Raw genomic sequence first — 14,610 nt, 5'->3', positions numbered from 1 at the left:
CAGAAGAAGTAGTTGCGACTCCTCTGACACTTTCGACAATTTTCTATGACGTCACGGAATTTTGTTTGTGCGATTGGCGGCTGCCGACCTAAGCCACAGCCGAGAAACATGTGTGGGAAGTTGTAGTGGAGCCCCTAGTTCCGTTTGATTCTATCACTTGAATGCTAACCTGCAGTTAACACACTGATTACTGTGCCTTTAACGCAGGCCCGTGATACGTCCCTCCTGCCCATATTACGCCACGGTAGCGCGAAATTCAAAAGCTTTTTAATATTTCTTGCTTTTAGATGCGACGCTCAGAGCATCTCTTGTCGGCGGCCCTGTCCTTCCTGCGTGCGTCCGTTGTTGTCCGCAGCGTGCGTCCGTTGTTGTCCGCGGCGTGCGTCCGTTGTCCGCCGCCACTCTCCCGCTCTCCTCTCCGATAGCGAACACTCTCTCGCGAGGGGCATTGGATTGGATTCGATTGGATTCGATTGGCTTGGCTTGGCTAGGCTTGGATTGGATTGGATTAAAGTGGATTGTGTTGCGTCATAGCCGCGGCAGACGCACTGGCGCCGGCGCGTGCTCAGGTGAGAGCGTGTGCGGCCCAGCGCGCTCTCACCCCGCCGGTGGGCGGCGCTGCGCGCGGTGCTGCACATGTGCAGTACTCTCTCTCTCCGCGGTTTCCTCTCCTTCGGGCGCGCTGCGCATATATAGTGCCTAGAATATAACCGGTGTGCCGCTTCTCCGGCGGCCTTTCGGTAGACGGTTGCTCTCCGCTTGCGCTTGAACCCCCTCAGCGTCGCATCACACCAGGGTTCCCGCGAGGGGAGGTGGGCGTAATTTTTTTGGTTCAAATGTGTCCTTTGTGGCTGGAGCGATGCTGATCGAGTTACCACAGACTAGTTCTTTCTAACTGAACACAGTTGTCTTCATCGCTTCCTTTAAGTGTGACAATGACCGAGTATAAAATATCACGAACTGGGCTTTACCTGGCGGATATCTCGATCTTAACACGATGGTTCTAGTTTCGCTGCTACGCCCATTTAGTTCTTTACAGGAACTTTCAGAATCTTTCATGAGGAAGACGTTCGTTGAATATCGCCAACATCGCCAATAAAATATGCAGAAATATGCGAGAAATGGTGTTCTTGGCTTTTAGCGGTTTGTGTTGAGCCTCCCAAAAGCCCGTTTATTGAGCTCTTTCCCTGAAAACCCAAGAAATATGAACTCCGGCAATCATGTATATAAATGTGAAAAAATATTCCCGGTGCCGCTGGTCCATCATGCAAGGCTTCAAGAAAAATGATAAATAAGGCTTGATAGCAAGAAACGTCCACTACTTGCGCTTGTGCGTGATGTCTTTCTGCATAAAGGAGAATTTTCCCGCTCTGGGGAATAACCAAGTTATTAAAATATTTCGGCTTAAAGTAAGGACACAAAGTGACTTCCTCGGATGGCCAGAATCAAAACTTTAAGTCGTTGATGTATATATTTGTGAAAGACAAAGGAAGTTTGGACGGGGGCGGGGGGGGTGACAAAAATTATGGAGAAACTTCAAAGGCGCCCTTGATTGTGAGTTCGCTAGAGTGCACATGATGGAGTATGGTGGCAGCCAACACATCTCGCTCCGAGGCTGCCCCTCATCATAGAATTTGTCCGCGGCTGTAAGTAAGAAAAGAGAAACATCAGCTCATATGCAGCTTAAATATTTTGTACAATGGTGACGAAATTTCAGGAAGAAGAAAAAATTATGCCAACTTGATTTCTTTTCGCTCCTGCACGAGCGAACGCACATATTGACGACATTGACAATGAACGAATCGCAGAGAGAACCCCTTTTACAATCGGGATTCCGGACACCAAAATAAAACCAGAACAATTTGTTTTCTGAAAAGAAAACAGGAATTTAGCTTACCCAATTCCGGTTACCATTCTCCGGAGAAACGTTCGCAATTTTGTACTTCCTATTGGAAAGGGTTCTCCTTATCATTGTAGCATGGAGTGCCACGACGTTCCCGGTTGCTACAATACTCGCATCAATTTTCTTCTAGTCGTTGCTTCAATTAATTGTAGGTGCCCTCCGAAAAAAGAATGGATACATACATGCATGATGTGTGCTTGAACGTGGGAAAAGAAGGTCTGCACGCGCTTACGCACATTTGTACGTACGCCGCGACATATTGTCATAATCTATATCGTATTAAAAACATGCAGACGTCGACGCGCACCTCAATCCCAGCCGGCTGTACACTGATTTGCAGAAGACATTATACGTTTTATGTGCCGTCTAAATTTTGTGATCACCGGCCGCGGTGGCTCAGTGGCTAAGGCGTTGCGCTACTGAGCATGGGGTCGCGGGTTCGATTCCCGGCCGCGGCGGCCGCTTTTCGGCGGCCGCTTTTCTAGGCGAAAAGCAAAAACGCCCGTGTGTGCGAGATTTCGGCGCACGTTAAAGATCCCCAGGTGGTCAAAATTGATCCGGAGTCCTCCACTACGACGCCCCTCATCGTCTGCGTTGCGTCGGCGCGTTAAACCCTACAATCAATCAATCAATCAATCAATCAAATTTTGTGATCAAGGAAAGATTTCATTTGTGGGCACTTTGTTTCCTTGTCAATCACTGTTATGTTACTTCATTGATTTAGAGTAACTTGATTTTTTTCGAGGTGATGAACGCGTGTCTCTATTTGATACTTCACTTTTTTCCTTGATCTATTACTTTCGCGATTTCATATCTTTACGGTGCCACGATCTCACTTAAGGGAAAAGACCAGAGCGCGCTATTTAACACGGATAGTATTTTTTGTTGTACATGGTCTACGTTGCCTTTGCAAAAAATATAAACTCTTTGTTGACGTCATGCCATCTGTGGCTGCCTCTTACTGAGATGCCCAGGTCACATCCTTCCGGCGCAAATGTGGACTACGCCGGAAAGTTTAGGCCAGCCTGTTTTGTAAGGTGGCATTGGCGACTCCTGGAAATAAACGAAAAATGCGAGCACTTTACCCGCTGGCGCTAAGGCGTGACTAATTAACGGTTCCAGTTTACGTTTATTTCTTGGAATGAATTGGTTCTAGTAAAACCGTTTTTCTTTCATGCAAAAATGCACCCGCAGAGTGTTGATTTTAACCAAACAGGACGTAATGTTAAGACGGCAATAAAAGCGGGATAGAACAAGCTGAACCGAGTTCCACCCATTCTAAAATCTGCTGAAACCGCGGAGCTGTGGATTTTCTTTACAAAGATTCCGTTTACCTTCGGCTTCTTTCTGGTGCGTAGTGGTAGAGTCGTCTTAGCGGCTAACTGTCATAGAAATTGTTTAAGAATACTTTCGATAACACAAGGGTTAGGGCCCTCTTCTGTTCCCACACCCCCTCCGTAGATGGCCATGCTTCACTGTGCAAAACAAACTGTGGGAAAACCAGCTTATAATTAAAAACAAAACATACACCGATCGTTTTTAAATGCAGAGCATGTGTATAACTCACGATGTCGCCCGTGCGTCGGCGTCCGCAGCAGCCAGCCTCCCCCTACACTATAAAAAGAAATAACAGTTACCGGCGCCTGGTTTCGATCCCACGACTCTGCGGGCGGAACGCAAGGTACATGGTGCTCTACCCACTGCGCCACAAAGCCGACACAGAATGAAAGGCTACGAACGCGCCTTATATCATTGACTCATTCAAACTACGTCAAGAAGCTGCTGATACAGCGCATTCACTACCTGTGGGCGGAACGCGAGGTATACATGGTGCTCTTCCCAGTGCGCCACAAAACCGACACAGAATCAAAGGCTACGAACGCGCCTTATATCCTTGACTCATTCAAACTACGTCGTCAGCGGCGTGCGTTGGCGACTCAGCGGCGTGCTAGCGGCGTGATAGCTGCGTGGTGTACACGTGATAGCACCAACCCCCCAAACACTAAACTTTAACGCAATACACCCACCCCCTATGCGACGCATTTACTCGAGTCCCCCTCGCGGGGAGATGGGCCCATTTTTTTTAAGTGGCTTCACCTCAAAATACAGGTGCATCGTTGCGAAGACACTTTTTGGGGGCAAGGTAGGCCTTCTATTTAAATATAGAGGCCGGAAGACTTTTTTTTATTAACAGCGGAGCTGTTGTTACTGGCCGTAGGTGCGGGGTACGTGCGCCCCGAAAGCTTCCCGCGAGGAACGTTATCGCGCAGGCATCGTGCAGCTGTCTCATTACCCACTCTGCAACGGAAAGACACGCAATAGCGGCCGCCGCAACACTCGAGAGGAGCGTGCGCATGCGCTCAGTATCGTACAGGAGAACCTCGCGCGCAACGTCTTCGCAATTCTCGGCATGGCCCGGCCGCGGGTAGTTCGCATGGCTGAGGAAGAGGCCGCGAACCGAAAGGCAGGGTGTGCTACTGAGACCAACTATGTGTCCGTCAATGCTCACCTGCACAGCTTCGCGATTCAAGTCTCGCGCATGAGTGCAAGCTTCCCTTGATTTTTTTAATGATTTTTTTTTATTTACTGGGCAGTGGTTTTTGCTTGGCGGCGAAACCTGCTCTAGAAGAAGCGTGACACGATTCCAGCACAGACTGTGGTCAGGGCCAGCGCTCGAACAGCTCCGCTGTTGAAACCTGATTTCTCACTGGTTTGTACCATCAATAACCGTTAAGGCGCAGTAAGGAAAACCGCTATGTCTGTGTAACTTAAAATTCATAAGTACTTTTTTGTGACTACTTTGACTGATCTGTAAGTCTGTCTTTAAAAAGGCCGTGAAGATAAAATACAAGCTTGGTTCATTCGAAAGATTGCCTCGTTAGAATAGCACCTACACAACTTTCAAAACCAATTCCACTAAAATAGCACTATAATGAAGAAAATAGGGAATGGGCATGTGACATTGCAGCTACATTTACGCACTGAACTCATGACATATTATGGGCAGCTCATTGCGATTGGCTCAGGCCGGCAAAATCCAGCGCGAATTAAACTCGGATTATAAGCTTGTAGAAGGAGGTAGTAGCGCTTAAATTTAGTACAAATTATTTCTATAGCAGTCAGAACGGTGGAGTAAACAATGAAGGTTATGAACGAACACGTAAACAAAGAAGCAATAGTGCGTACAGAGCGCACTATGCCGTCCGAATATGCGCAGCCTTCGAGCGCTAGAAGCTTGTCTGACACGACAGTGGACAACTGGCACTGGCATAAGCGACATCGTCAATCACGTTACCCTGCTTGTCGAGCACACCCGATCTTTCACGAACCATTAACATCAACCGTAACAAAATTAAGCCAGGCGTAAATCAGCTCTGAAGCACAGAAAGTGCGCAGAGTGGTCGTTGAGCAGTATCGTCCCGCCATTTATGGAGGCAGACAGTAAACAAGGCACGTTTCCCCGTACGCAGCAGCCTTAGTCAACATACTATAAAGGTTTTTTGGTAAATTTTCGTGAATACGTCATAGCTGATGTAACAAAGCACACTATGTAGCGACAGAAGCAAAATTTTGGCTTATAATGTTTAATTTCTCAGTGAATAAAGCATCGTCTTCTGCCGGGCAAGTCTCCTACCACCGCTATAGAACACCAAATCTTTCGAATAAAAAAACCTGTATTCCGTATTAAGAATTACATGGCGGATAATTTACTACTATAACGTTTAAAAAGTGGGGCTGGAGGACGTTGTCAGGCATTCAAATGTTGAGTTTTCTTAGTTTTGCGCTATCTTGAAAACTAAAAGTTTAATTAAAAATCTATCATCCCTATAGAAGAAATGTGGCTGAATCGCGAAGCTTTCTATGATATAAATGCAAAGTTCACATTCAAATCAGCCAGAGGTGAAATCTACAGCAACGCTGAGCTAACCGAATGTGATGTTATAATTTTGTATCTATCAGTTTGTGATTGGGTCATCTGAATGTCCTTATTTGGTTAGCTCAGCGTTGTCGTTGTTTTGGGCTTCCCGTTGGTTAAGAGCCTGCCATTCGTTCTCCTCGAGCAGCTCTATACGTCACTTCCGGTGGCTCCAGTCATCTTCGATTTTTTCTGGTCAAGCAATCTGGCTCCCCGCGGGCTGTCATACCCGCCAGAACGTTTGTGGCCTGGCGGCGGACTGGCTCCAGTCTGGACGCTAGCAGACGACACTCTAGCAGACGACAAAATGAGATTGACTAGTGCCGTGCGGCCAGTTCCAGCAATAAATTGGAGAGTTATTTCGTTTTTCCGGGTTTTAAACTTTTCAGTTGCTTTAACTGGTGCAGAACTTCCTTGCAAACGCACCATTTCACTCACTTGATGAAAACGTTTTTTCATGCAGTATGTTTTCGTTGCAACACGCAGCCCTCTTTTTTCTTCGTCCGGAAAGTTTGATAAAAGACGACAGCTTCCCCTTTCAGCTGACGCCTATTTTCGATTGAGTTCGTGTTAAACACGAAAAGTATTTTTATCTCGTAGACGAGAGCAGCGCTCAGCATGCCGGTCGGGGTCCATGTTCTTTGGCAGGGGAGCGATGGTGATGCTTGCTCGGTGTTCAAGGGAGAGGCATCTTTTTTCCTGCGATGCGTATGATGGTGGGTCCGCAGAGTAGCCAAGATCCTGCAGGATGGCCCTGCCTTGGTCGGTGCTATGGAGTCGGTGGAACTGTCCTAGGCGCTGCGCACTAAGGAGCTCCTCCAGTGTGTTGGTGACTCCGGTGGCCTCCCCTCAACTACGAACTAGTCACGCTTGAACCAGATGTACATGATATAGACGACCTAGAAACTCGATCTATTGCACGAGCCATATACGCCGCTACCACCCATGTAGTTCGTCCGCAAACACCCATCATCATCGTCACCGATTCGCAAGCCGCCTGCAGACAATTGATCAGAAATGATCTGCACCACCGCACAGCCCGCATTATCAAAGACGCGCTCGACTACAAACCGTACAAGTTCCACATTATTTGGACTCCTGGGCACGAGGGTTTGGCAGGAAATGAGCGGGCACATACGCTCGCCCGAGCAACTATTTACCGGGCACCTGACCAGCTCTCATCAACCTCAAGCGGTACACAGCCGTCCTTAAGTGATGCACAGCCGTCTTTTAGCCCGCGCGAATACCTCGAGTCTTTTCGAGCGCAGCGCAAGGTACATCCCTCCCCCCATCGTACACTCACAAGGCGGCAGTCTGTCCTCCTCCGACAGATTCAGACAAACACATTACCCACTGAACATCTCACACATCGCTTTCGAAATTTACCCGGCACCCCTACTTGCTCGTTCTGCGGAGGTTACCCAAACATATTCCACACAATATGGACCTGTGATCGACATCCAAAGTTGACCCCCATCCCGAATCCAACTCTAGCATCCTGGGAGGCAAGTCTGGCTGACCCCAGCGCTGCGACACAGCTCCTGCTGACGTCCAGAGCGGAGGAAGCCATGGCCACGGCTTCCCAAGACGGCGCCCTGGACTAAGGGTGCTCAGGAAAATAAAGTTTACTTCCTTCCTTCCTTCCTCCGAAGTTAGACAGAAACGTATGTTAAGGTGAGGTGAGTGTTTTTGCACGAACGTAGGCTGATCGCACGTGAAGTATTTGAATAAATGTTTTTGTTTGTGCGTCCGCAAACGGTGACGGCTGCTTCTAAAAAAAAAACGGCATCAGGAAAGGCATCATAACGGCTGTTTATTTGGTTAGAGGCGTACATCTGTTCAATTGGGACGTATATTTACCCAAGGAACAGCCCAGGAAAAGAACCTCAGGAATGCAACCTCAGGAAAAGATTCAAACAAAGCGGAATGGGCGGATTGTTTCAGAAAAAACAAATAATGAAGTTTTCTGAAGGACCGTGATGATTTCGCAAGTCGAAAATGAATGAATTTTCATTGACTGCAAAGGGCTGTCGAAATGAGTCTGTGTCGCTGCTTCATGTTAGCGTTCAGCTTCGGGAAGAGATCCGTTCGTATCGGGCGTACCGATGAAACCTAAACGACGAAAGCAGCGATACTTGAAGTGGGCCTTTGCAGACGACAGAAAAAAAAAAAAAAAGGTAGCTACCTTCAATGCGCGTTGCGGCTGGCCTGCCCCTGGAGTTTTTGCTTTCCGGTGTATACGAGGCGCTTGAGCTGCGTAATCATGACGCAACTTCTTCCCCGAGAGCAAGCTCCTGACAGCCAACGTCTGTAAACCGAACATGCCCATTGCCATCCCTCAACCGTATGGCGATCAACTGCATCCATCAACCACAATGGAACCAGTTATGCCTGTGAAGCCATCCAATTGTTCATGCGATTTGTGATTGATGTGCCCCTTGTGGAAACCCATTGTGTACAGTTGGCGTTCTCTGCGGTACAGTTTTTTCGATACCACCACAAGTGCGACATAGAAAGCTTTGCATTAATAAAAAGTGTTCGATTCCCGGCCGCGGTGGCCGCTTTTCTTATGGAGGCGAAAAGCAAAAACGCCCGTGTGTTCGAGATTTCGGCGCACTTTAAAGATCCCCAGGTGGTCAAAATATAATCCGGAGCCCTCCACTACGGCGCGCCTCATCGCCTTCGTTGCGTCGGCGTGTTAAACCCTACAATCAATCAATGCACTAATAAAAAACTCCCACCTCCCCTCGCGGGAACCCCTGTGTAGATGTGACGCATAGGCGGAGCGGCGAAGGGACCGCGTTTTATAGCGCGCATAACGTTGAGGGGACTGCGTAATCCGGTACCAGTCGATGCCGACGTTGGCGTACTTGTAAAGCGGCGTGGACTCTAGGTATTTGAGCCAAGCGTGGATGTTGCTTCGCCGGAGAACGGCACACCGGTTGTATGCGCAGCGCGCCCGAAGGAGAGGAAACCGCGGAAGAGAGAGTACTGCACATGCGCCGGCCCCAGCGCGTCTGCCGCGGCTATGACGCAACACAATCCAACACAATCCACTTTAATCCAATCCAATCCAATCCAATTCAAATCCAATCCAATTTAAGCCAAGCCAAGCCAAGCCAAGTCAATCCAATCCAATCGAGTCCAATCCAATGCCGCTCGCGAGAGAGTGTTCGCTATCGGAGAGCAGATGGATGAGCGGCGGAGAGCGCAGCTGGCGCGGCGAGGAGAATGGGGGAGGGGTGGAAACGCCGCCGCCGACGACGACGACAACGACGACGACGCCGGAGGGACAAGGCGAGTGAATCAGATGCTCTGCATCTAAAAAGTGTATGAGCGCTTTCAGTTCGTCGGGGAAAAAGTCGCACGCCCCGGAATCCCGGACTGAGCAACACGATTCTGGGCTAGAAGCGTGCGATTGTAGCAGACGCCACCGATGCAGCGTCATCAAATATGCGCGGTCATGGTTCGGCCGCTACTTGGCTTTGCCCGCTGCTTCGTTGATTGCGTGGTCGCACCTGCCGACCTTATCACTCTATTTATTGCTGAAGTTGTGAAGCAGATGACGTGACGAAGGAGTAAAAGCAGTCGCGCCGGGCACCCAATAGCTGCGCGCCGTTGGTGGCACTAGGGGATGCGCGGCGAAGCATAAAACATGTGGCGTTGCCGCTGCGCCGCTATTTTGAGCTTTTAGTGCGTTGTCACTGGTGGGCAACTTTGGCTAGTTTCGGTTTCCGAAATTGGGGCGATACTAGCGGTAGGGTGCTGCGGCGTGGCCCTCCTTTCTCTTTCCCTCGGCGTTTCTTTCTTTCCACAGCGTCCATGCTTCTGCGCATGCGCAACAACTCACCGGTGCCCATTTTTTTTTTTTTTTTTTGTGCTCTCGACGTGTACGGTGGCCAACATGGTGGCCAAGTTCGGGGCGTGCGCGAGCGATCCGGCGTGCGAAGGGTTGCGTGGGTTGCCTTAACGTGGCCGCGGGCTGAAAGTTTTGCTGCCTTATAAAATATATTCGAATGTATTCTAAACGTGGGGCCGTGGAGGAAAGAGAGTCACCAGTCCTGCTCAGCTCTGTGGTGCACCAACACAGGGCGAAACAGTTCGTCCAAGTTTTTCGTCTTTGACAGGCAAGCAAATTTTTGTCTTTGACAGCACATGACAGGCAAGCAAATTAACTTTGGTACAAGTTATAGTGAATTCAAGAAAAGCTGATCGACGGCACACTTCTGTTTTCAAAATACTTTACGCATGCAACGGGAAGTTAAGGGACATGTCAGTTGTCTTGGAGTGGAAACTAATTTACAGCTATATGACAGCTATTGCAGGTGGGCGAAGTTTTAATAAAAGTGAACGCGCCTTCGGGGCGCACACTCTTGCTCGTAAGGTGAATTTGTAGCGGCATTGTCGTTTTATAATAGCCTTATTCACGTTTCTTATCAATGTATTTTTTCTTTGTTTCGTACAGTATGTTTGAGGGTAGGTTAGGGTCCCAAGTCGAGGACGGTTGTAGACTTCATTGAACGTTTCGTTCGGTGACTCTCCTTAACCCCTCCAAAGTCATCACGCTGCACCTGCTAACAAAGAAGGCAAGCTCAACTGTACGCGTTTCTTGCCATTCACTGCGTACCTACTACCACGGCGATTTTGGGCGTGGAGGTGCTGTGCCCTAAACGTATATATGCGGCGAAACTGCTGCCAAGCGATGCTTCAGTGCTTCGAAAAGTGTGACTCTATACCGCGGTGTTCAATGCCAGTCGATTTGCACAAGGAGCAGTGGAAAGACAACCCGAAATGCATGCGTTGTCTGCAGCCGCAATTGCAATCGTTTCCCTGATTTTTTTTTAAAGTAGCCTTGCCGGCTTTGCTGTTCAATCTAACCTGCGGGCCCGCGCCTTGTCATCTTATCACGAGTGGGTTTACTGTTCCATAGTTTTCAAGTTATAACCATCGTGCCGCATCGGACAGGATGAGATAAAGAGGCGCTGCCCAGACACGAGCTAGAGGGTTGCTTGTGACAACCTACCCCATATCTGCAAGTAATGCGCTCGGCAGATGCGGTTTGCAATACAGGAACACTTTTTTTTCTGCGCGTCTTCTCCCCTCCTCCCAGGTAAGCAGACTGTTCACGCGCCATTTAAAAAGAGACGTGCGCGTTCGATTTGTGTTCTGCGAAAATACGACGTTGTTGCTCATTATTTTTGAACGTAGATGAAATCCAGCAATGAGTGGTCAATAGTGCCGGTATTGTGTTGCAAAAATTTTTTCTCCGGCATTTTGTTGGTGTGAACATGGTTTATCGGATGTGTATACAGGTTAATGGTCGAATCAACGCTTTCTTTCAGAGTTTTCGTAAACTGGCCAATTGTAGGCCCTGAAGCATGCCTGTGCATGCTTTTTTTTTTTGAAAATTATAGGTTCCTGATTATTGTGTCTATGAACTGATATGAATTTTTTGAACGTGTAAGGGACATTCCTGTCTCGAGGCGTGCCCAAAAAATAAGTATACATTGAGCCGAACTTTCAAGTTCTTTTCTTCTACCGGCGAGGAGTGCGCGAGCAAAAATCTGTGTAGTGACTAGTACGTTCGAAGTTCTTCTTTCGTAATCAATTATTGGGTACCTACATGTGTATGTAGCACGTTTTTTTTCTCTATTGTGCAATATGGTATGCTTAAGTTTGCATATGTTATGTTTTTGCTTAGAATACGATAGTGTGTACATGCCTTGGAATCAAAAACGTTCTCATATGAATTGTGAATAAAAGAAAAGCAAAAAAATTGGATCGTTTTAATCCACGCTGTAAAGGTGGTTGCGAAGGTGTGGGCGGCACAGAGACATTTCGTCTTCCTTGGATGGTTTCAGGTATGGCGAGAGGAATGTGCGGTGTTGTTGTGTGTGATGGTGTAAGATGCAGGTGTATTGTAGTGCGAGGCCGGAGAGGGGGTGAATCACGTACCTTGTGCATGAGCGCGCGGGCAGCGGCATGGGTTGTTCCCTTCCCTTTTCAACGAATTAAGCAGAAGAATTATGGTGAAAATGAGCGCAGCCATAACTGACTCACCAAAAAGGCTATCTGAATTTTAGTTATTTTTTGTGCAATAAGCTTTTATCGACCGAAAGTGTGTCACGCTTCTTGATTAGGGCGAACTTCATAACGACCGTACATGTGAAGTCCAAGACATGAAACCTTCTTCTAAAGGTGTCTAATACACGGCTGGAACAATTCGTTGCTTCTTCTTGGTGGCTCATAGAACGTGACCTTTATGCGACCACAAAAGGAAGGGCCCCGTGAAAATTTTACGCAGACAGCATTGTTATCACGCCATATTCGGGTCCAGCTTACCCGAGTATACTGTTGCACATACGAAAGCATGCTACATTCTTCTTAGGCTCCAGCTACGCTCATCATAAACATCACATAGGGATTACATCTTTACGCCTCTAAGAAAACGTCGTTAGCGAATGTCACATTACACAAAAAACAGCTTTATACCAGTAAAAGATTATCTCTACCTCAAGCAAGCCGACCCTTTCAACTCACGCTGGGGATAAATCTGACCGCCAGAGTGCATTGTAAAAGGGAAAAAAAAAAGAATACACTCCGTAGTGAATGGGAGGGTAATTACGCGCGAAATAAGAGCGATTAGGGGCATTAGAGCGTTTAGACGTGCACGCCGAAAGGGTAGCGAGGAGAGCCGCACTCCGTGCAGGCAGCAAAGCGTGCGGTCACATCGACTGAGAGCGTCCCGCGATGACCCGTCTCTTCTCTAATGCGCGCCTAACTTGGTTTACACGCAGCGTGCTCGTGGGGCGAAGCTTCGGGTCAACGAGTCGTTAGCGGAGCGTGGCGGAACCCAGGGTTCGTGTAGCCGGAGCCCCAAAGAAAAAACAAGGGCAAAATGGAACCCAGCAGCTCGGAAGCTGAGTGTATCTCGGTGTGCGAGGGAGAGGCTGTGAATAACGAGTTCTGTGCGGTCTCCGTCGAAAAGAGGGCGCGGTGCGACGGCTTCGCTGCTACGGCCTCGCGATCAGCACGTGCTGCCGCGGGCTTGGGGGTATTGCTTCGCGGCGCCGAGAGCGCGGAGGCCCGGTGGCATGGTTGGGCCCTGCCGCCTTGTATGTGTCGTGTGCCTTCCTAGGTGGTGCTCGTGCAGCTGAATGGAAGTGCAGGGGAGAGATAGAGAACGATCTTTAAAGGGCTCCTGCAACACTTGGCGATAAACGCTTTCAGTCTTTCCTTCGCGTCTGGAAGCACTGCGAAAGCTACAGTAATCGCCAGCACGGAGCGGCACTGCGTGATTTGCTCGTCGCACCAGATACGCTATCCGTTTCTGCTTTGTTTTTGTGGCTTAATTTTTAAAGTTGCTATCTAAAAGCGTTCATTGCTGCAACTGAAGGAAAACCGGCCAACAGCCGCTACATGGCCTTAGTGACGTAATTCGGGCTGTCAAAGGGTGCACCCCTGCACACAGGTCGAAGCAACCTTTAGTACTAAAGAGTACGTTATATTTAGGGCGTTCGTTTTCGGGTTTTACATTTTAACACGAAAGAGTTTTATGCCGGTATACACCAAGATTTCGCTGACGTCATATCCGTCACGGAAATGCCGCCAGTACACCTTTGCCGAAGCGACCCTCCAGCAGGACGTCCCTCGCTAAGCACACCCACAAGACAGCCGCCGACCCGCAAATCATGCTCAGCTTCAGATTTCGCGGCACATTTCACTTTCGTGTTTTACCGATTCCTATGACAGAGAAATCAACCAAGGTTTTTGTGGAGCGCGCAGGCTCAGCATAACGGTCTATCATTTAAGAAAACAAAAAGCGAGGGGGTAACACACTCGGCCCCTACACAGGAGATGTTGGTTCAATCCCCATGCTAACTCAAAAGCATTTTTTACCCTTTACAGCGGCGGCCGATGCCTATACCGGAGAACAACAACGCTGGCTTTCTCACAATGGGGCACTTAAGGCTTTCGCCTCAACAATGCTGGCTTTTGGATCCATGGGGACCATTGTGGCCAGCAAAGTGCACTCGCTGTAAATTATCGTAAATGTTTCCGCCATTTTCTCTTTTGTATTTCCCGCCAACGTTTCTGGAAAAAAGGAAAGAAAGAGCACATTAAGAGGCCATTGTGCGACTTCCTTATTTCTGCTGGCCACACAGATCAATCACGCCTGATTACCCCTTTCGACAATACCGCAGACACCCCAAATGTGAATGTTTGCTATAATAACCTTCTGCCTGATGGGAACAAGGCGGCGCCGGAAAAGACACACGCATGCTTTCCGATGTGCCTGGTTTAAGCTGATGAACGAAAACAAAAGAAGTTAACGATGTGGAACCACTTATATATAGAGTGTACGAAGTCCATTAAAAGGGTTACGTTAACAATTGTGTTCTTGGAACCTTTACAGCTCCCTATTACACTCATTCTTTTCTGTCGCCACAGTTACGGGAATACAATCTCTGCGGAGTGGCGCCTAATTCCTGTTTTCGGCTGCGAAAAAAGATAAAAAAATTACCCCACATTGTGAACGGCGTTGGACAATGAAGCCAAACTAGTTAGTGACACAAAACAGGACTGAGCGAGGAGCAGTCCGAACGAGTGCAAGACACAAAAGATCGTCGCTTGTAATTAGCTATTTAGCTCACTACTCAGTTAATCGCTGTAATAAAACTTGGAAGGATTATAGTTTCATTCAGGCGCAGCAGACAGGAATTCGTAACTTTTTACAATTGTACAGTTAGAGAGGACTTTATCTGAAGCAGCCCATGTCCGCGCAGCCGAA

Source organism: Haemaphysalis longicornis, unplaced genomic scaffold, assembly GCF_048455015.1.
Source record: "Haemaphysalis longicornis isolate Haplotype H1 unplaced genomic scaffold, Haemaphysalis longicornis Haplotype H1 scaffold_4, whole genome shotgun sequence".
NCBI classification, from domain to species: Eukaryota; Metazoa; Arthropoda; class Arachnida; order Ixodida; family Ixodidae; genus Haemaphysalis; species Haemaphysalis longicornis.
This window is presented reverse-complemented; position numbering follows the sequence as displayed.